Source organism: Ciconia boyciana, chromosome 2 (assembly GCF_034638445.1).
Source record: "Ciconia boyciana chromosome 2, ASM3463844v1, whole genome shotgun sequence".
Classification (NCBI taxonomy): domain Eukaryota; kingdom Metazoa; phylum Chordata; class Aves; order Ciconiiformes; family Ciconiidae; genus Ciconia; species Ciconia boyciana.
This window is the reverse complement of record NC_132935.1, coordinates 134,371,676-134,396,019: the sequence shown is the minus strand read 5'-3', so window position 1 is coordinate 134,396,019 and position 24,344 is coordinate 134,371,676.

Genomic DNA, 24,344 nt, shown 5'->3' with positions numbered 1-24,344 from the left:
TTAATGCATGCCTGGATTTCACTCAAGAATGAACTAAATGGCTCCTTTTCTGAAGAAGCCTGGACAAGAGGTTAGTGCTCCTTGAGATCCCACCCCCCGGTATCCTATAGAAGTAACAGACCTCAGGTTTGTATGGACTCCAGTGGTTAAATGCTTCTGCCTTGTTTAATGCAAGACATCCTCTCCATAGCTCCATATATCACTGCACAAATTGTTATCAGCTTAGAGGGACAGTGCTCAAACTGAGGTATTCCTGCACCAGGCCTGTACTTGTGGCTTTGCTGCAAGAAGATTTACTGTTGGAATTTGAAGAGACAGTTAACAAGCAGGTACAGGCTGGTTTCTAGGAACCAGCATATCATGCTGGGTCAAATTTCAAAAACTGAAAGGTATAAATCTGAAGTCTAGGACAAAAGCTTTTATTCAGAGGCAAGTCCATATAGCTTCCAGAACCTGAGACATCTTTGAGAAGATAATCACCAAGTGTCTGGCTGTCCTTTTCCACCATCCTCAAAATAAACACAGAAGACTTGCTCCATCAGTGGCTGTCACTAAAGTCAGAGCACTAAGAGCATCTGCCTCCCACTGGCGTTTGGCTGCCTGGACTCAGCGTGCACATAGGTAAAGGTGTCAATGTCCAGCTTTGAACTCTTTGAGAACACTCTGCCAAGAAACTTTAGTGGGAGCTTTTTCTCCTGCTTTCACCCCCCAACCGTGTTTGGCTCAGGAACTGCTTTTAAGCTGTGTTGTAGCCTTATCTGTGGCTGTTCTCTTACCTCCCTTGCTCTGACCTTGATTCACTGACTTGACTTTCTGGCTTGACCTCAGAACTGCCTCACCACCATGGACTTGCTGGATGATGACTGGACTCTTGGATGACCTTGTTTACCATCCCAGACCTGCTCTCCTTGCTCAGGCACTGTGGGGCTGTTCCTCGATCCCTGCTCCATCGAGTCACAGAGCAGCACCTGCCCTTGCTGCTCCTTGACAATTAGGAATAAAGACTGTCCATGTGTACCCGGAGGGGACACCTGGGTTCTGAACATTCAGACATGATTTACTGGCCTTTGTTGCTCATCATAGTCTCTACTGATCACCTCCAGTGACTGACAGTGACCTGTAGGATCAGGATTTCCCATCCATATAACTGAGGGTTTGCTGTAGCATGTAGCATATGGCGATGTACATTGCTTACACAGTAGTAAAATACCTGCGAAGCAGACTGTCTGAAAGCCACATGAATGCTAGTAATGAGTAGCATGAAAGGATGGATAGTCTGTAAGATGGCATCATCTGCTTTCTCCGTGACAAATCCAACAGCAGATTTGTAACTCCAAACTGGTTCCATAGCATTAGGGGAGCCAGGCTTCATGAAGGCATTGCTGCTGCCCTAGAGGGTGAAACTGTAAGTGTGTGGTGGGAGAGCTCATGGGATAGTGCAGATACCAGTTCCTCACCAGGAACTCTAATGCAGCCTTTTTTATCTTGAAGTTCATGCTTCCTGCTAAACATCCCAGCCGCAGTAAGCAGTATCCAAACTGGATGAGCCTCATTCTTGCTGCAGGTTTAAGACCTAGGGAGAGGACCGTGATGGAAAACTCTGCTCTTTGATATTTTTCTGGTCATTTTTAGTAGGGCATGGATGACCCTGAGGTCATCTTCTGTGGTCTGCGCTTTGCCAACCCAGCCAGTAGCAAGAGGCAGCACGGCTGTGCAGCAAGTGGAAAGAAGCTAAGCAGAAATGTAGTGTATGGTCCCTTTCATGAATCTTTTTGGTGGGGTCATGACATGTGCAGGGAGCACACGTATGAAGTCAGGATGCTACAGGGCAAGTATTGTTGAGGTATGTAAGGTGACAAGGTAGTTGTGTTGCCATACACTCCTGCCAATGTGCAGCACGGCCATGACCTCCCTGATTCAAACAATCCCGAGGCTTTAGCAATACAAAGGAATACCTGTTGACATTATTTGGCCCATAGGAGTGTGAAAACCTCTCTAATACAACTATCAAAGAACATGCCCAGATTTAGTCTGAGCAAGGTGACTTCTTTGCCTTGGAAAATTCTCATTGTTCTGAGTCTTACTATTGTCTCTACAACTATTCCTGATTCACTTAATCATCCATAATCTCCTGACCAAACTCTCTTCTCCTTTTTCTCAACCCAGAATTTGACATTGTTAGGTTTGGTTTTGATTCAGACCACTTGCAAAGTCTTCTCTAGTTTCATTTTCTCACTGTACAATCTAATTAAAAGAACATCAAGACATGTTTTTTATCTACCAAAACACTGGTCCCTTCAGATGTCATACTGAAGTTTCATCATTAATCTGTCAAGTCTGAGTTAAGTAAAAACAGTTGAATATTAATTCTCGTGTGTCAGAATCAGGTATTATTTGCATTCAGAAGACAGCATCCTTATATTCTTCCCTGACCCTGTAGTAGGTGCCCTTGCAGGTCAAATGAAACACTATTTGAACTTTCTCCAGTTTTCTTTATCGCTGCCTAAGTCCTAAAAATGTGTAGCTTATAACAGTTCTGTCCTTCTGCTTTCTCATATATGTATTTTTGGCTTACTTTCAGTCCTGGTCTGTGGTCACTTAGGATTTGCAAGAGATGCTTTATTGTATCTCATTCCAAAGTCATGCATAAGAACAAGTTGTTGTTACTTCCTTGATCCTTGCCGCCCCCCCAGTTCTCCAGGGAAGTCTACAATTAAAGTTCTGCCTGTGATGAGATGGACTAGGATGAAAAAGAATAAATGTATTGTGTAGAGGTACCTGTCACAGACTTCTTCAAAATCTACTATCTGGGAATATAATCACTTTACCTTTTCGGATGAAGGGGGTTGGCTTCATTAGCAAAGCAAATAAAAAGCTATCAGCATTAAGCTTAGTTCTTGGGGTGTTATGGCTCTTATCACAAGTCTATTCATCCCATAATATAGGTCCCATTCCCAAACCATTTTTATCCATCCTAGACTGGGTAGATATAATGAAATGCTCTCTGCAGTGAGTCATCAGAACCCATTACTCCTTTCCTAGCAGGACCTGTGTATCCTAAAAAGGAACATTTCTAGGAAAATGCTACAGCCTGCTATGGCTTAGAAGAACTACTGTATACTGTCTTTTTTGTGATGCCTGCAAGTTAGAGGACAATGGCTTAGAGAATGGGGACTGGGAAATTATGTGGGGGAAACAGTTGTCACTAAAAAAGGCACAATCAGTTAAGTGGGGAACTAATGGCATACTGAAGGGTCTATAGCTGGTCATGAACCAAGTGAGAGCTGATGATAGACCTCAGTTCATCACATATTGTTGAAGTTGTGTGACTACACTGAAACAGTTGAGCAGTACCAGCATCTAGCTAGATCAGAAAATACTATTGTTTTCCTTGCAAGTATGCTAAATTAAATTCACAACATTAGCACATTTTTTTAAAAGATTAGCAGAGACTTTAGAGAACCCTCACAATGGTTTTAATTAGTTAACTAGGAGGGCACATTGAATCAAAGTGCTATCTCAGGTAGACAAGAAATGCAGTCAGCAGGAGAACACAATGTGTTCAGTTTCCATGGAAATTTACTCAAAGGAAAAGGGAAGGTAAGCACTTATTCCATATATAAGATAGTAAAATATTCTTAAAAACATCATAAAGTCACCTAGTCTGCTATAAAAAAAAAAATCAATAAAATTTAATAGCAATTTTCAATTTCTGTACCTATAAAGATAAGCAGTGTAAATTTCTAGAGGCAAAGCAAGCAAGGGAAGAGTTCAAAACTATACCTGTTACTAAGTTTGCTTAGTAACAGGCACAGTCTGCTGAGTGAGCCAAAGCTGTCTTTTCCAGAGTAAATCCTATTTTTAGAATGATCACTGCATTCTGCAAGCTCATCTATGACTTCACTGGTTAAACCAAAACATTATCTAGCCTGACAAAAGCCAAAAACAGCTGATGATTTTTATGACTACATCTACAAATATGGATGATGCTTTTATGACTTCTTTATTCATCTTCAATTTATACTGGTGATACTTGTTTTTGTTTAAAAAAAATGCAGGGGACCCCAATTCAAGAGTGGAAACAAGTGATCTTCAGTAAATGACACAATTTCTGCTTGCAAAATATAAACAAAAGAGTTTCTTATTATTTTCTTGTAATTAGTGATATATTTGTTGCTCGTATACTTAATATCAATATTCATTTATTGATTTGTTTTGACTGAGTGTGTATTCATGCTTTTATATTATTTATGATGCTATTTTTGCCGCCTGCCTGGAGTCTGATGTACCATAAGGGAGTTAGGATGAAGTCTTTTACAAACAGTGTCTGCATCAGCTTAGTTATTGATCAGCAGCATTTCAGAAATGTAAATATCTTTTTAGCAAATTGAACAGTATTAATGCAAATGCTAAATTCTATAAGCATAAGCTGTAGGAGGTAATTAATAAAACTCAGTGTCATTTTGGTGAATTACAGTTCTTCTGAAGTCACCTCTGTTGCCTGCTGGCTATATATTAGGTTGTACATTTAATAGAAGTCTGTCAACATTTTTTGTGGCATTCTCACATTTTAACGGTAAATTCATCTTATGTACCTTGTTGAATGAAAGCATTATCATAAAATTTGTGAGAAATAGCCCTTCTTTCATGTCATAGCTTGCAAAGTAAACAGGTAATTCCTGGTGATCTTAAATCCATGGTACAAGCAACATCAGTATAAGCCTTCCCTCGCCCCTTCTTTGCATTACTGAAGTAAACCAATCATTTATGCCCCCTTTCGTTTCAACCTACTGATTGGCAACAAGGGTCACATGTGATAAACATCATCATTTCAGCCATAAATGTTAACACTTACTACTTTGCCAGCTAGAGGCTTATTTGCCTCTCACTTTCCATGATATAAATTCTGATTTGTTTATATAGAGCCATAGTAAACCATAGTAAATAATTAGGTCCATAATCTTCTTGCAGAGATTTTGCCATTTAAGTTAGCTACACTGGAAGTATATGAGGTGCTAAGATTTATGTAGTAATTATCTTTTGCTGTTAGGGTCTGATCCAGCTTCCACTGAAGTTAATGTACATTTTATCATGCCAAGAGCAGCTGGCTTATGTCTTTAGGGGTGAACTTATTAAAAATAATAATAATTAAAAATAAAGCATCATCTCGCTTTTGGATTAAAGCAGTATCATATTAAGGAGATAATGAGACTTGCTGAAACATTATGGGTTTGGCAGTCAAATGTGAGAACCATTTTAGAATAAGAATTTTATTTAAAAGAAACACAAGACCATTGTTAGTCAAAGAAAAATAATGTTAGGTCAAAAGGCCAAGTTGAGAGTTTTCTTAACTTAAATTTTTGTTACCTTTTGGAAGGCATTGGGATTTGTGCTGAAACAGAGCCGTGTCCACCTGAAAAACGCTTTTATACAAACTTTTATACTCGCACTTCCTGACTGGACCTTTTCTTTTAGTCTTGCGGCACTGCCATCATATTAAATAGATATAAACAATTAATATAACATGTTAGCATGCATATTGTGTAGTAGATTTGGTGAAAGCATGGAGCATCCCTAGTGCAGTGACAGAAAAACATTCTTTCATATCTTCCCCAATGCTGAATTAAACTGCTGTGCAATTGCATGGCATTTGGCAAGCAAGAAGTAAAATCCCTACAATGTTGAGGATGTCTTAATTATGATGTTCCCATTTTAGATCATCCAGAATGTGTGTGGCATATTTATTCCTAAAATGTTTCCTCTGAAGAACTAAATTCCTGTTTTAATTACCTGATGCAACCCCCTGCAACCCAAAACAAAAACAAATTAACTTCTCAGATGCAGATAATGAGAACAAATCACGAAAATGAGAATAACACCACTGTAAAATAGTACTAGCTTCAGGAGACAGCTGCAAGAGTAAATAGGTTCATTTGTTTTGAAATCCTTCCTGAACATCATGACTCATCTTCCAGATCTATTTTGGGCTCTGTTGCATGTGTGTGTGGCTGAGGTCACACAAGCAAGTAATCCAAGAGGCTGAAGCAGTGCAAGTTGTCAAAAGGAATAGTTTATTACGTGGATTTGCTGTATAGAAATGTCTTTTCATGCTCTGCCTGTTCATAAAAGGATATGAGCAATAATCTGCCTTGGCTGCAATGACTTAAATCTTATTCAGAGTCAGAGAGAGCTTCAAATTCCTTCTCTAGATAATGTAAAAATCTAACCCTTTCCAGGGAAATCAGGTAAAAATAGTTAAGACGGCTTTTTATTTTATCTGGAAAGCAGGTTTAGGAGGGGTCAGAGAAAAAATACATATTTAGAATAGAAATATATTTTTAGGTTTGGATAGAGCCTTTTGCTCTAGGAATGCCCCCAGAAGACTAAAAAGGTCACTAGCTGATTTCTACCCATTCATCCTCTAATTAGGGAAATTCAGTATGTATGCACTTGATAAGCATGACCACGAGTGCTTTTTTAGCTTAGGTGTCAACTCTGAGGGCTGCAAAGAGTGCAAAACACTAATGCTCGATCGGACATCTGCATGGAGGTCTCGAGCTGGGGCTCGTTCAGGGCACATGATGAGTCATGTCTGGCTGGCGGTGAGTGCTGCTCAGCTGGGTGAGCAAACCTCTCTGGTGGGAGCGTTACCCGCTTGGAGGGAAGCAGATGTGTCGGGAAAGAGAGAGGATACATTCACAAAGAAAACAGTGTGTTTTCTCCAGTTTTTAAGCTTTTCATTGAGTCCTTTTGAGAGCTGAGAATAGTGGTGTACCTTAATACAAGCATCTGGATGAAATGATGATAGCTCTTAGTCAGACAGTGAGAAGAATAAGAATCCACTAATTTCAATAGAGTACTGTCAGTGTGCCCTGATCACCTCAGAGCAATTCTTGCTTTTAGGTTTGACAATTTTGGAATTCTGGGAAGATATTGTGTAATAAATGAATATGAAGAAAATAAAACCTGTGATCTGCACTATTCAATAAAAATTCTGGGGTAGTTTATGTCTGACTCCAACCCTGACTTTCAAAGAAAACTTGGTTGGGAGTTTAGTTTGGGGTTTTTGTTGCTGCTGATTGCTTATTTAATTTTTGAGGTTTTTATTTTATTTTTTCCCCAAAGTTCCTAAGCCCTTCATGGTATGGAGAACTACTAAACTTTCTAGCCAAATTAGGATGAGGATGGATGTTTCTCAAAACCCTGAGATTTCAGGATCCATATAGGGGACTTTGTTGGACTCTGACCAAAACCTCATCTCTAGGTTTAATTCTTTTCACCAGTGTCCTGGGAATAATGTACGATGGGAAGCAAGTCACCTTATGGCCAGGATCAGCAGGCCAAGTAGCCCATCTGCTCTCTGACATGATAGGCTCTCTCACTGTTGCTTCCAGGTCTTGCTATAGAGGAAATCCTGATCCTATCACAGCAAAGTTTTGAAAAAACAGAAATGATTGGCAATCAATAGCAAAATAACCAGTATGAGCTTAAGAGCCTTGAACACAAGGGCATCTGGACACCTTGGAGCCAGCAGCTAATGTAGACAAAAAGGTATTTATCCAACAGCAGCATAAAGTCCCTTATGTTCCTTATTCTCTTACTGCATATCATCAGTATGCTATATGGTGGATGACTTTAAAATCTATCAAGATCTTTTCAGAATAACTGCTAAAGCAAGTGAAGAAACGGTGATTATATTTTTCTCATCAACTATCCAGAGAAGAGGTCCTTCCAGTTCATGACGGAAAACTGACATTTGCAAAAGATTTATGCTTCACATAAGTTCCCATCTCTGCTACATCAAGTGACTATATCGACACTGTGTCTTTCAGATTCTGAATATTTATTTGTCTCATATACTACTGTAACAAGAGACTCTAGTATCTAGAATAGTTCTGGGAAGAAACTTATCAAGAAGTATGAACAGACACCAAAACCTAGTAAATACTAATTAGAACAACATAGTTATTATCAAACTAGAGGCACTAAACCATACCCATGTTAATTCATCTGGAGCAAAGCAACCTCAGCAGCATTCTAACGAGGGAAATGTGCAAAGTACCTAAATGGTTATTAATTTATCTCAATTTTGTGGGAGTATTACCAGGATTATATGCTAAAGGCACAAGGACATATCTTTAACATTAAGCCAGCTGTGTAACTCCTTTCACCTGTAGAAAGGCATTGCCTAGTTTCTAGCAGATATCAAGCTAGCATGCATAGACTCTAGGAGGAAGGGGTAACTTGCTTTGCAGTTGCTATGATTCTCCAAGGTGTAGTCTTACAGCAAAGTGACTGACTCGTATTGGTATATCCTGCTTTAAAATAAATGAATTTTAAAAATAAAAAGTTAAATAAAAACAGAGAATATACTCTTTTCCAGGATAAAAAAATATAAAAATTGCTGTGCCTAAATTTCATGTTTACCAGGCCTGAGATGTACAGACCAACCTGAAGAATCATCTTTGCTGTCTATGGCACAGATATAAAAAGCTCTAATAAGGTAAGCCAGTAGGAGCTTTTGCTTTGGCATTTAGTGAGTTTTTTGAATCCAGACCATAGTGCTTGCCTACCTCATGGCAAAGCTCTGGCATTTTAATTAATGCAAATCATAGACAAGTTCCAACAGAAGACAAGGTGCAATGGAAGCATGAACTGTTGTTATTTGTAATTGCACTCTACTACAGAATTTTGGGAGCTGCAGTACAAAGGAATCTTCTGAATGCTATAAGAACACTAAAAAGTAGAGATGTTTGCAGAAGTATTGGCTGTCAGTTAATAAGCTCATTTTTCTCTCAAGGGAAAATAGATTTTCCTTCTGTAAAGATTTTTTTGGTTTTTTTATTTCCTCACAGTGCGCAGTACCATAAATTGCATGCAAGGGTCTTGGTTGGAATTTACAAATGACTGTAGCCTTTTATTGTGTTTTATGCACTTGTATAACTAGAATGGCTACTGTAACTGAGGTAATATAGTAGTCATTTTCTACGCAATTTGATTTAGGGAAATCTAATATCTGATGAGAACTTATTACATGATTGAGCATTAATATTCTTTCCTGCTCTTTTCTGGTTTAGTACCTCCTTTCTAACACAAAGTTCATTGACATTCTACCAGTCATGCTCAAGGTTATTCATTACACGATCATTACTGCCTACCTTCAACTCTTTCGGAATTTCCAGTCTCCAACAGTTACAGTGTTTGGAGAGCCCTTCAACAATTTTAAAGCTTTGCAAAAATCAAAATAATTGCTTCTTCAGCACTATCCAAAACTTCTGGGTACTAGTGAGACACCCTGTCCTTCCCACCATCACCCCACATGAGGAGCTGCAGTGATAACCTCCGATGGCACAGCTGTAACTTTGGTCCATGCTGCTACCCAAGACTGACAGCGAGTGAAGTTTCCAAGTTTACTACGGGCCTTTAAGGGTTCCTCTACACCACTCTTGTCCTTTTGATGTGTGACTTTTATCCCAATACACTTAAAGGTATTTCTTGAAATGGATTTGTGCTAAAAATAAGGACCATTGAACCCAAATGTGCCTGAACTCTATAGGTTTGATTTGCAGGGAACATGCCTTTCTGCACTGCCAACTTTGTGATTTTAAGCTGAAGTCTCCTGACATTTGCTGTTTAAGTTAATGACCTGTCTCTTGAAGACTGGTGATTGTAAGACTGTCTGCTTTCATTTAGGTGAAATCTCTAGGCCTGTAACTGCATGGGAAAGTTTGAAAACTTACTCTGAGTTCACTTTACATTTTCAGAAACAGAGACAGAAGTCTTCCAATTAAAAAATAATTTAGGCTTTTTCTCTTTTTTTTTTTTTTTAATAGGATTGCTTTTTGTCTTGTGGAGTTTAGGGGTCTCTTTTGGGGTTATGGATTTCATATTATCATTTTGGATTGCGGCACCTTTTCTAAACTCGAATCTTTTGCACTTGGCAAAACAGCACGTTGCATCTATTCTCATTTTTGTCACTGTTGTGAAAGTTATTAACTCTTGAAAACTGCTTTGAAGATCTTTAGGATTACTACTTCTTAAGTCAGGCTGTAAATGATCAGAGTTAGCATAACGTATTGATTAGTTGGCTGACCCAGGGATCCCTATGCAAAAATCAGTGATATTAGGTTTTTCAGAAATGGAATTGAATGAAAATGTATTTGGTTTATCAGATGAACTCTTTCCTCTTGACCAAAGATATCCTATCTATAATAATGTAAGTACTTTTAAGCACAAAGAAACTAGGGTACAGATGTCTGACAGGAAAAAACACAGAAAGGTGTTAGAAGGAAAGGAAAACTGAGAAAATTTGAGTAGTTTTCTTCAAGCAGTATCAATTTCAGAGGGCTGATTAACACCAAGAAGCCAGAACTCTTGGCACTGGCACCCTACCCCAAAGCAAAGAGGCTGCCATGTTGTAATAAAATAATTTTCTGCTCCAAGGAAAACTGATTTTTTTTTTATTTTTTTTTTTTTTTTAGCTGGAGATGTTTTAACTGCTTCACAGAAATAAAGCAGTGGGATGTGCAGGATGCTGTACTATATATACACCCTCCAGCTATACTAACTTTTGACAGATTCCCTGTAACAATTTTCTACACCTTCCCACTTCCTAATCACTAAACATTGAATTCCATAAGTAGCTGGCAGCTGCCTCCTGGGTGGGAAAAGGGGCAGAAAGGGCCCTGGCCTGCTTTAAAGACGTCAAAGAGGGAAGAGTCCAAGTTTGGAGGGGAGCTCCTATATCACAGTTATAAACCAGCATGAAGTTAGTGTTGGAGAATGCCTGTGTGTTTGACTCCGCAGGCTAATGCTCAGGGCACTTAAACAAGGTCTTTTCTCTACCAGTTAAGATGCATGCTCCATGGGGATACATGAATGTATGACGCCATCACTGAATTTAAAAAAATAATAATTTATTTTTTAAAATACCAAAACAGATACAAGTAGGTTTTCCCCTCTCATAGGAGTTCCTTACTCCCTAGGCTATAAGGCTGAGATATTTCTTCTCTGATGTACTTCTAGCCTTCTAACAATTGCATTTTTAGAATATAGCTCAGATTTTCTTGGGTCAGAACCTTACATTTGAGTTAATAATAGTCCTTCTGTTTCAAAACGAAGCTGAGGCTTTAGCTCCTCCACTGTCTTGTCCCAGCTCCAGTTAGCATATCATGGCAAAGCTTACCTTGTATTGGCAACAAGTCCACACTGCTAAAGGGTAGCAAGGGGACTATTCTGTTTCAACCACTGTCATTCTAAGCTTCCCCCGAATTTCTGTGCCTTCCTGCAGGCACCAGGAACAGCAGGGTTTCTCAGCCTCACCAGGAGCTGGCTGCCACTTCACAATACCAAGAGGGTGTTCAAACAGTATATTCAGCAAGTACAAACAGCCTCATTTGAGTATTCAATTACTGCTAGCTGGTAGCTGAACATTAGCCAAGCCATGGCAATGCAGAAAAGACAATGAGATTTAATGCTTCATGGCTCACTCTTTCATCTTGCCAGACCCTTTTTTTTTTTTAAACAATTGTTAAGGAAGTAAGTATATGATGCAATACAATGTAATCTAAACATTTCTTCCTCATAAAGTTTCAATCTTCACTGACTGCCCGATCACCACTCTTTTGAACTCAGTTAGTAGCCTGTTTGTCGAAGCAGCAGCAATACACGCAAAGTGATTTTGTAGCATAACTGTAACAGCGTTTGTCATGTACTAGCAAATCACTTAGAAAATCACTTAGAAAGGGATTTTCCCTATGCCTCCTGTCTTGGAGTGCAGAGGGTCTAGCATTTGGATAGGATGTGTCAGTAGGCTTTGTAGGTCAGACCTATGTTCTTATTTGACTAAAAATTAAAACATACTGGAGGTTTTTCACCTTTCCATTTCATACTTATTCTCACCTTTCTACTTTGTAACTTTTTTCCTCGTATTTCCTGTGTGTTTTCCTCCTTCTCCTATTCACCTTCCTCTTTTTCCACCTCCTTTTCCTGTGCAGTTCAAGCTTTGATTATCTAGTAAGACTTGTCCTCAAAGTGGAGTTAAGCTGGGTTTGAAGAAAAATGTTTGCTCACTGTTGATAAACAGAAACCAACCAGGAAACATGCACACCACCTGTGACCAGAAAATAAGTAAAATGGTAATAAATGTAACTCTGGAGATAGGACACTCCAGAGTGTCCTTGCAGGGGGTGCTAAAAGACCATGTCTAAGGAAATCTCTCACTGCACAGCTAAGAAGAAAATATCAAAATGTTAACTTTCAAGAAACATTGACCATGGGAAAGGAAACATTTTGTGAATGAAAAAGTAAATTGATTGTATTGGTGGAAATGTAAGGGGAGGGGCGAAGAGGGAGAATGACGTTATGCTTTATGAAAAAACCTCAAATGTCCCTCAGGAGAGAAAGTCTTTTCTGTCACTCTTCTGCTCCTGCCGGGTCAGTCAGTGCTCACAGGCAGAGCTGCTGCCTGCACCTGGGGCATCTCACCAGCACCCGACTTTCATCCTCTTTCCCCTGTTCCCCTTTTCCTTGCCCAGTCTGGATGACAGTCAGTGCCATAGTCCGGAGAAATAAGAAGTAAATTGTGATCATCATGACAGAACAACAGGTTGACCAGAAATTTGAGGGAAAATAATGGGGGAGAAAAAGAAAGAAGGAGCTGATGCTACAAAAGGAACTGAGATACAAAGGGGGATAGGAATACCAGCATTCCTCATTGTCAATGAACAGTGAGCAATAGGCTGATTTAAGACAACTGTTTTTCTCCTTCAGGTCCCTAAAAGTCACTTTTACAGCTAGAAGTTGACTGATGTGTTTGAATCTATATCTACCTTTAAAATATGCTGCTAATCCTGCAACACATATACAATGAAGTCTTGTTTCACCATTTGAATAAAAAAGAGGGTGGCTTTGGTAAACAGAGAAAGTGTCCCAATTTCTGTGTCTCAACTGATCCCTGTGCTATAACTGGAAAGTTTTTAGTGTATTATAAATACGTATGGCTTATTTACTCCTTTATTTTCAAAAGAAATCTTAGTGTGCTCTGCATGAATGGATGTGAGGATGAATTGTTTTCCCAACAGAAGTCATAAATACTAAATTCTGCAGCAAGCAGCCGCTAGTCTTAATATTTGCAAAAAACATTGATACCGAAAAGGTGCTATTTTCTTTCCCAAAGGTAGACGCGTGTTATTTAAAGACCTGATGCTGAATCTGTGTAAAACTTCATTGTGAGATAATTTTTAAAACTCCTGGAGGAACAGAGGAGCAAAGGTGGCTAAAATACAAAGTGTTCACAACGACTGGAAAAGAGAACAGCCCACAGAAGACCCTGCAGCAATGCCAGCGTTGCCTTTGTAAGCGGGGAGAGACACTGCTACTGGGGAGATCATTATGCAGAGGCTGGTATCCAAAAGCTTTGCATCACCTTATAAAGAAGCAGCAAAACAAAGCTATGGCATGGACAAATCTCTAGGACCTTAGCACGGCCTCCATCACCTCAGAAATAGGTAATCCCTGCTTTCCCAACCCCCTAAGAGATCAATTATGGAATTCTTTTGAATAATAAAACATAAGTGAAATTTCAGTCTGAGCTGCTACCTTATCCTGCATTTAAATTGAGTCCTCAGAAAGCCTAGCTTACAGCAGAGGCAGTGACACAGGAAGGGTAGGGGAAGTTTATAGCCTATAATTTATAGTGCTCTAGCTTGGCATGAATAAAGCGGGTATCTTGCACAGAAATGCTTTAAAAGTCTCCTGGTTACAGTGACTGTGGTATTACTGGTTTTGAGCACGTAACTTCAATCCCCTCATTTTTAGATAATCAACTATGCTGTTGCAGAAACAATAACTCTGGAGGATGGTTTGGCGTAGGGGGTCCCAGGCTGGCAATAGCTTTCGGGTTGCTCCCTGCCTGACACCGAGGCAGTGGCTGGTCCTCCCCAGTGCCCACAACCCACTGCTGCCCAGGGCCACCCTAGGATGGGCTACACCAGCACCACATCACCCAGGCTGGACCTCCCCTGGGAAAGGAACGTCTCCACATGAATTAGCACTCTAGGACAGGTTTTTAATTAGTGGCATTTTTTTGTAACTGATGCTGTCTGACACTTTGGTCTGTAAAAGCTCTGCTTAAGGCAGAGGCCATTGCGCAGGAATGAGGGGCCACTGCTGAGTCTTGTGGTATTTATACAGGAACCCTGTCACGGATTTCTGTTAGCCCAGGGTGATATCAGCAAGGGATACACTTGCTTATTTTTGACCTCTCACAAAAAATACAAGAAGTCCTTTTTCTGCAGGACTTCCAGGTTCCTTCTTCTACCTCCAGAATTTTTTTTCCCCATGGGTTGGTGCTGGAGCATGCTGGTTGTTCATTTAACAGTGAGACAGTGCCTGAGGAATGGGGCAGCAGCTTCTGCATCCCTTGACTTGTGGAGCTTTTGCCTTAGTCTGCTCTGCTAAGATATTAACAGAGCATGCAGTCTATCTGAATGTCATTGAACTAATGTTTGCAAGCAACGTGTGTAGGAACGTGTGTACCTCTTATTCAATGACGTAGGTTTGGAGCAGGAAAGTTGCAATATGAATACCCAGCTTGTTTTCCAGAACTTACCTCCTCCTTGTAGTGAAATCCCTTTGCAGAATGGCCAGGCTTGGACTTAGCTGCTAGAAGAAAAATGTGTACCATTCCATGCTTGCATTTTCATTTTTTTTTTAAAAAGAGGGTTTAAATTTACCTTGACAGAAGAGGGCTAATGGTGTGGGTTGCAAGCCCTGTGGTCCCACAACAGCTGGGCTGGGAAGCTGGTGTGATGGCAAAGCAAGGGCTCCCTGCCTCAGCTCCACTGGGTGCCTGGACCCCAGCTCATGCCCAGGCACCTGGGAGTCTCACAGTAATCCTTCAGAGCAAGGGCATGGGATTAAATTTATTTCTGTAACTCTGAAATTCAAAACTGCAGCTATGGACATTAATCACCATAAATTTCATAAAGGTTCACAGAAATTTGCTAGGTGAAGTATTGACATATGTGGAGGTGTTGCATTAAAAAGCGAAGAATTGACTATTTAGACCTCCTTGATTGGTAATGCTTAACCAAAACACTGTTTGGAGAGTGAGATAATTAAAGCCAGTCAGATCATATGGAATACAGTGATGGTATGTGAAAGGTTAACATCAGGTAGTGAGACTGTTTCAGAAACATCTCAGCCAGAACTGACAGTTTTATAGCCTCCTAGAAAATATACCTTTACTTTGCTCAGCAGCACTTCAGAGCCTTCATATATCAATTGGCCCAGAAGGAAAATGTGAACATTACTGTTTTTTCTAAACAAAAAAAGTCTGTTCCAATAAATTTTGTGGCCAAAATTAATGGGACTAAAATAACATGTCAAAATCAATGTGTGCTTAATATCATTGTGATGTTCATTTGTTTTCCTTTGGGTCTATATACTGGCAAACATTTATAGGATGTGGAGTCCTTGTGAAGTTCCATGGTTTTGGAGCCTATAGATAAACTCAGTAATACAAAAATACATGTGATTAATGACCAGTACTTGAAATAATGCTTCAGAAGTATTGGTAAAGTCAAATTCTTATATGCCCCTATTCCATCTTGTTTTCTATGGAAAATGTTGGCATATGTTGCTGAAGTCCCAGTGTGGGACATATAGGTCCACTTATGTCACTGCACATATCTTTCAAACTTTTCACTGACTAAATAATTTTTCTGGAGGTAACTGTGGTTTATGAGGAAGCTATGCCAATTCCAACCAACAGATAATAAGTTCAACAGAGTGCAAGGCACTTTCTTTTGCATTACAGCTAAAATCTCATAACCACCTCTATCCAAAAGAAATATGAGCTTTTAAGAGCTTTGAGGCGAAACTCATAATAATAACTTTTTTATGTAGCATTTTTCATTTCAGGATTGCACAAAGCACTTTGATTCATGGAATTGCTTTTAAGCCAAGAGAAATCATGATTATGTTCCTGCAAAGCACAGACCTGTAGTTCTTCTACAGTGCCTTGTAACTTGTGGCCACTGTAGTAACCTTGGGAGACCCTCATCAGGCAGGTTATATCAGGCTTATTTTGCAAATAGGGAAATTGTGATATTCAGTTAACTGGGTGACTCAGAACACACAGCAAGAAATACAATGCTCAAAATAAATTGAGATTAATCTAGGAATTAATTGTTTTACAGGCTGGAAAATGCCTAGCTATTTTCAGACACGCATTTGATGGGAGAAAAACAAGCTTCTGAGCACAGTCCCTTCTTTTAAGTCTCAAGGACTTGTATGAACCAAATTAATTGTCCTTAATTGAAACTGTAAGATCAGTGATAGACACTTGCTGTTAATCATTTTGGGGTTTCATTGTAGTATTTGGAGTCACTATGTAGCACTGAGGAGGAGAAAGTTTAGTTTCTCTTCCTCACATGTCATTAACAAGCTTGTGGTGATGAAAACAAATAATAAGGAGTGCTTTGGGGAGATTTTATTACATTTCATTGCCATGATAAAATAATGAAATAGTAATAAGAGAGAGGCAAATCAAAGAGCAGCAAAATAAAATGGAGATTCAACATTGTTTATGTTCTATGCTAATAAAGGGCAACTTGCTTTTTTGTTCATGATGCACTAATGAGCAGAGTTGTGTGGATAAATATGGAGTAGTTCAGACAGAATAGAAGGTACAAAGGAGCTGTCCCTTTAAAATAATTTTTAATGGAAATGATAAAATTATAAGGTTTATTTTCATCTACAATGGTGGCTTTTTGAGATGCAGTGCAAGATATGCTGTTCAACGTTAGGACCAATAAAACACATTTAACAGATCCAGTTTATGGATAAACTAAATACAGTTACTGTATTGTTCACTAGCTATAGGTAAAATCATATTACCATCAACTCAAGTTGCATTTAAGTTTTTAGACTTGGTTTTAGAGGCTATCGCTAATAGCTATATAAAATGTGTAATAACCCCAACTCTGCCAAATTCTTATTGTAAGGCTTCATTTACAAGTTTCCCTACAGTCTTTCTAAAAGAGTTGCATGGATGGGTTTTTTGGTGAGATTTTTTCATCTGCTTTACTTTGGTAAAGTTTATTTTTGCTGTTGCTACTTTTTCAAATCCGGGGATTCAAAATACCTGAACCTAGAGAAAAGTTTAGGGTTTGTAGACAACATCATTCCCTACAGAAAAGTTTCCGCTGTTTTGGGAGAACTGTTGTTTTATTAATTTGAGGTTTTTTTCTTTAAATCAATACCAAAATGATTCACTTAATTATGCAAGATAATAATTTCTTTCTCTAGGAGTGCAATATAACCTTATATCTATTTAGACTTCTGAGAAGTGTTTGTTATGCTTTGAGTCAGGTCCTAGGTGTTGACAGAAAGACTCTATCCTGTTAAAGGATGTCTTTCATTGTAGCACTAACTAGATGAAAGGATTGTTCATACAGGGTCACCTTGTTGTTTATCTGGTTTCTCATCATTCCTGAAGAGATAGACTTTTCCAGCTCTGCTGAAAAAACCAAGGAAGCAAAATGAGGAAATAAAATTACCTGTTCCTTCACCTTGCACACTTACAGCCACTTGAGACCAGTCTGCTGTCTTTTATCATGGCAATATATATTGCTACATACTCCACCACAGGAATTTGTTAGGATTTTTTCACCTGAGTGGTAGAAATACTTAATAACTGTCTTTTCATATTACTGACGTTTCTTTCAAGATGATTCTATGCTGTTGTTCAAGCTAAAGTACCACTTCATTGATTTTTAAGCACAAAGAGGTTCCTGATTTCCCACAGATTCAATGATATTAGGATGCCTGGGAAAACTGTAGTTTATTCTGATTTGTTTTACAGAGTTTAGGTGTTCAAATTTTGCTTAGTTAGCAGTGTATTGATTTTAGCTGCTAAGTGACCTATGATTATGGTCTTATGTTCTAACATTTGAATGTAGATGGAAAAGGGGGAATGACTTCCTTGGTATCAATTTTCTTTCTTGCTCTAATGGCTAGGAAGCCATGAAAATTTGAGATAAGCTGTGTCAGTGTGATTTCAGGGGCAAAATGTTGGCTTCAAAGCATTCAGCTTATTTCTGAGCACGAGATGCAACATAGCAAACGTGACTTCGAACTACTGAAGTCTTTCATCTAGAGTCTGCCTTCATTGCTAGCACTCTCAGAAACCAAGCTACATGCTAAAAACAATGAAGGCTTTAATTTCAGCACTGCAGAAACACTACACTGGAAGCAATTTACTCCAGGTAACATGGTAAATTGTACATCAACACCTGAAAGGAAGAAAATAATTTGAAGTATGCCTTTGTGGTTTACTGTGGTTATAAAATGACAAATTTAACAAAGCAGAGCATGGGCAGAGAATAACCTCTATATGCAGTTGAAGAGCTATCATTAATGTGTTGCAAAATCCCTTAAAATAATACATTGCTTTATGCAGTGTCTTTGGTAATCTAACTGGAAAGAAAATCTACCATAGACAGCAAACCTGAAGAACACAGATGAATTTGGCATTTTGCACAAAAACTCAGGAGAATTGTTGTTGTTATGTGGTATGCCAGAGGCCATCAATTGGTCTGCAGCATACTGCAAATGCTGCAGTTAGGGTTTTCATTAAAAACTCTTGTCCAGGCTCTTCAGTATCACACAGCAGTGGGCAGGGACATTACCCAGATCTGAATCTTGCACTGCCAAGTTGTTCATTTTCCCACCCTTGCTTTTACTATTGCTAAAAAGCTATTTCTGCCTCATAGAATTACATGACAGTTCTAAAAAATGTGCTGATCGGCAACAAAAAACAGAACCTTCCTAAGGTTTCTCTCCCAGTTCTGAAATACTGGATTATGAGATCTAACCCAGGGTACCGAAGACTTTGGCTGTAAGGAAAGTCAGGTTACACATGGGTCATGAATGCATGGAATAGCCAATATAACTCAGATTTCCTGGTCTGAATTACGACACCTCTGGCTTTGAACCCAAGGTTTCTCACTTCTCACCTGAATCTTCAAACTACAAGACAAATAGTATTTTTCTGTGATAGCTCAGTTGTTTTGACCAAAAAAGTTTTCTGCAACTTAAGAAACCTTTCCTAAGGAACGTTGCACTGAGGTTGGTACATGAAGACTTTAATATTAAGTAATATAATAACTGCAGGTTGTTCTTCTGTTTCATTGTTTCTGCATAGGAAGACTTGAATGCTATAGAGTTGGGTTTTGACAAGGGGCGGGGGGGTCTGTCTTTGTTGTAGAGGGATTGGGGGAGTGTTTTGGTTTGGTTTTTTTTAGGTTCAGGTTTTATTTTCTTTTATTTTAGTTTTGGTCTTACTATGCATAGGCACTCTGGAAGAGGTAGAACTATCCCATAAATCTGTGTTTCTTGCACAGATGGACTCTTCCATTGTTGTACAGATGTCCATCATGTTGGAGAAACAAGCTGTTTACTGTGATCCTCAGACCTCAGCTTTGATCTGTCTTCCTGAGCTCACTGGTAGTCTGTTTGGACCAATATGGAAAATGGGTATACTGTGTCTGCAGGAACTTGTGTTCCTGGGGAATGCAGTGCAACGTTCTGTACTCATTTCATGTCTATGTGGGACTGCCAAGAACTAACTTACTTATGCATGTATAATTGAGACTAGCTCACCATCTTCCAGTGACAAGAAGCCAACTAATTGATCAGAAAAGGTAGGAAGCTACACATATAAGAAATCTTACATGACAGCAAAATGTCAGTAAAGAATGCAATAGAGCTTTTAAAAGCTCTTCGTGCTTGTCTGTCCATGCCAGTTCTAGTCACAACACACCCCATAACTGTACTATGATATGCTAGCACTGTTAAAGGAGTTTCACTGCATAAAGATTATTTGATCTATAATAAGATAAAGAACGATGTGTAACAAAATGATCAAAGAAGATACTAAATATGATAATTAGGCAGAGATTAGGGAACTTGCTTAAAATATGCAAACTTCACTTAATTATCAGCTGCATTACCGAGGAACTAGTCTTCCTTGTATCTTATCGTTGCTGTTCTTTGTGTTACTGTACCATCTAGGAAATCCAGTTATGAATCCATCAAGGCAATCAAATACTGTACTAGGTATTTCATATTTATAACAGAAATATATTCTTGTCCCAGAGGACCTAGCAATGTAGTAGTTAGACATCTAAGAGGCAGCAGATGTATGGGTATAGAGAGAGTAGTCCAAGGGAACAGTTAGATGTAACCTCTCACTCTTCAAAAATACCAGCCAATGTGCTAGAAAAAAGAGCATATTATGACACCTGATTCCTTTTTCTTAATATCTAATCTGGAAAACCAGAACAAGCTGCTATAAAGTTCTTTTGAAATGATGTTACAGAAACAATCTTTCCCCTCCCCTGTCTAAACTAGTGCTTCTCTTTTGAGTTAGCTGGGAAAGTGCTTTGGATTTCAGCCTTTTCCAAACCACTCTAATTGTGTGCTCATGTAATGAATACAGATGGGATAGTTTTGGAAAACAAAAATTTAATTCTTGGATTAGAGACAAGTGGATGCTCACTCCGGAGTGCCTTTGCTCATCTTAAAATCTAAAAGGACAGTCAATACTTTTTACAGATTCATATGTCAAGAAATCACAGGATTATGGAAAAACAGGATTGGAAGAGATCTGAAAAAGTTGTCTACCCCATTCCTCCACTCCAGGGTGGGACTAGCCAGGTTTGTGGCATTTTAAAAGTGGAGATTGCACAGCCTCCTTAGCAGCGGGTTCATGCTTACTAGTAGGTTGCTTCTGATAACGAACCCACACGTTTTCTCCTGCAAGTCAAGTTCACCCAGGTGTTCTCACTGCTCCTGCCATGGTAATATATTCCAACACACTGTATTACAATAAGACTGAGCAATTATCAGTAAGAGATGCATCAACTTTTTAATTATGTTCCCTTTTAACACAGTTGAGTATTTTGCTGGTAGGAACACTGATGCAACTAGAAAGTGAGGAGACTGACAGTATCCTTTAAATTAGCATATTTTTTTAATTGAGGTGCAACTGAAAAATAGAACAGGGAAAAACAAAATGTAGTACTTAATGGTTTCTGCTGCTACTGTGATGCTTAGGATAATTGCAGTACTCTAATTGCATTCTTTTTAAGTAATCAAGCAGAAGTAAAGTTTTCCAAAATAATTGTTACTGGCAATAGTCATATCTTCCCTTAAAACAGTAGCTTCAATATCTACTTATCCAATTAGAATCCTATCAAATCAAACTAGACAGAATCTTTTTTTCATATTTTTTGACAACCACTCCACAGAATTTTGTGGAGAGTGAAGGCTGAAAAGCTTGATGGAACATACTAGTTTGACAACTAGTGATTTTTATCAGGCAAGATGGCTTTTATATAATGCCCAAATATTTTATTTGTGATTCTTTTTCTGAAACCAATATAAATGCATCTGCAAGAATCAATTATTTATATGTTCATTTGGGTGTTACAAATTAATTTTATATTCAGTAAAATATTTAGAAACATGACAATTTAAGGTTGATATACAGTGCTATATAAATACTTCACCGTTGTAGTGAATACTACAGATGTGATGGTAAAGGGTCAAATTAGCAAGGTATTTTAAGGATGAGCATAAAATCTTTGATTTCAGTGGAAGTTAAGCTAAATTGCACTCTGAATCTTCTTAACACACTTGTAATTTGGTTAATACCCATTTTGCAGTGTGGAAAATAAAAACTGTCACTTAGCCTAACTCACACTTTGTCAAGAGCAAAGGTAAATAGTTTGTCTCCTGCATCTTTCTACCATTACTACGCTAATTCTCTAGCATAAAAGAAAAAGCTGCTGAAGGGGAAAAAATCCACTACATCCTAACTGTCAAACACTAGGTATTCAGACTGTATGTCTGGTAACCATTGAAATAATGAAACAGACAGTGCCGTTCTCTTTCCAGTACTATAAGAGCAAAATAAGGAAACAAAGGCTCTTCCAGGCTTTAGGCTGATGGAGAAATGGGAGAGAGAACTTCATTGCACTCCTTTGCTCCAGGCTTCCTATTTGGCCTCAGGTAAATCAGTTTTCCAGCTGTAAAATAAGGATAAATATAACTCCCCATTCCTTGAAGTGTTGTGGAAAGATGTATTATATATCAGATGCTCAAGAACGAGGATACTAGTGATCTAAAAGGTTTCAAAAAGATGGTTAGTATGATGCCTTCTAGAAACTTAATACTGGGTGGTAATTTAACCTGACAACATTCTTAAAACTCTTTAGTAGTTAGATGTTTAAGGGAAGGAATATGTTAAAACTTGAAAGAACAGTAGTTAGATTTTCATTGCAGCTTAAGCCACTGAAGAACGGTAAATGGCTTCATGTTACCAATATAATGTTATCAGAGTGGCCCAAACCACTGATCCTGATCAAGCTTTTTAGCAGACTAAAGACTTGAACTGCCCGCTTTTAAAAGAACATTTTCTTAAACACAATCCTTTAAATTTGTCTCAAATTGGTGACTCAAAAACAGCTAGTTCAAGTCATTAGTCCATCTTGAAAATCTCAGTCTTCAGTTTAGAAAGGATCACTGTATTTTGATGAATCCATTGCATTCAAAGAGCTCTTTATAAACTCTCCTTCAGAAGTGTGGGACATGATAACTAATGTAAGCAATTTCTACAGCATAAGTCATGGGGATAGGTTTCAGCTTAGACACAAATTCTGGTACAGTTAAAGATCTGAAAAATGAGTACAGAACAGAAGGGCTGGCTCAGTGTTAACCTTGTGCAGTTAAATCAATACTGTAATACAGACCCTCGAGCTGAGACAGCATCACCCTTCCTGATCACCCCTACTTACTGCATGCTGCAGTGCATTGTGTAAATGCTTCCTTTACCATTACCGGAAAGGATTTAAAAATAGAAATGAGGTGCAATGGTTACCTTGGGGCTGGCTTTTGGAAAGATAGGATGTTACAGACACTAGAGAAAAATCTTATCCTTTCGTTCTAAATGCATTGGGTGAGAGAGATCTTGCATTAGCTATGCAAGCTGTATTCTGACACTGCACTGGTAAAACTCTCACTTTTGCAATCTCCTGGCAAGTTTAAAAGCCCAAAAGTAGGACCAGACCCGCATACTTGATGCAGAATGCAATAGACTGCCTTCCGGCTCTGGGATCCCAGAATTTTTCCAGTAAAGTTGTACAAATCATTCTGTGGTTGATTTATTCTGGTTCAGTGACTGATCGAATAGAATCATCAGGTAGACTCAAAATACTTTTTTTTTCTAGCTAAAACTAATACTTAAAAAAAAAAACCCCTGCATTTCAGTTTCACTTATTTTCCACTTTTGAAAGTCATGTTTCTCTAATGAACATCTAAATTAGCCAATTTGTTTCTCTTTAGAAAAAGTCAAAAAATATTCCAATACTTCAGGAGGCTTTTTCTTACCCATCATTGTTGTTTTTCCTAAATTTGTCCTAATTTTGTCCTAAAATTTTGAACAATTGGGAGAAGGGAAGATTTCTCTGTAAAAGAGTTTCTATTAAATAAATCATCCATCTTAAAGCTGTGCCTAGCTCTATTCAATGGTCTATTTAAAATGCATGTGTGTGCTCAGTCCAGTCTTTAGCATTATAATCAGCTTAACATCACTGTTAAGCAAAAAATCACTGTCAAAACTGATTCCATTATTGGTAGTCTTGCCGAGCAGCTCAAAGACTGAATGGACTGTGGGGCTAATTAGGCATCTGGAATGGGCTCATTTCTCATCTGTAAAGCTTGGCTCATCGGAAGGAGACTGAGGAGGATGAAGGATGCTAAAGAGGAGTTTTTTCTTTTATCACATGAGCCTACTGTGTTATTTTCCACTTCATTTCATTAAAACATAGAAATGTATTGCATGGCAACCTGATGATTTTAATTGTCATAATGAAACTATAACAAGATGATCTATGATTTTAAAGATTTGAATCAAAACTCTGAGACCTATGGAACTCATTATACTGATTTCCAATATTCCCAGTCAGAATTATTTTTCTAAAGGTAACTAAAAGCTTAATGTAATCAAATGTAATCAAATATTTTAAAATATTATTAAGGAAATAGTACTGATCTAATAAAACAGTATCAATAAAAATTAAGAAGCCATATTTTAAATCACTGTAACTATAGAAGAAAACAAAAATAATTAACTTCAGTAGATCTTGCCTTTTTTTTTTTTTAATTTTATTGTCACTTTTGAGAATTCCACCCATGGGCACCTTTAATATGGATTTAGGATTCTAAAATTAAGTTTCTATTTTTGCCCAGATGTATCATTCTCTCTTCTGTCTTTA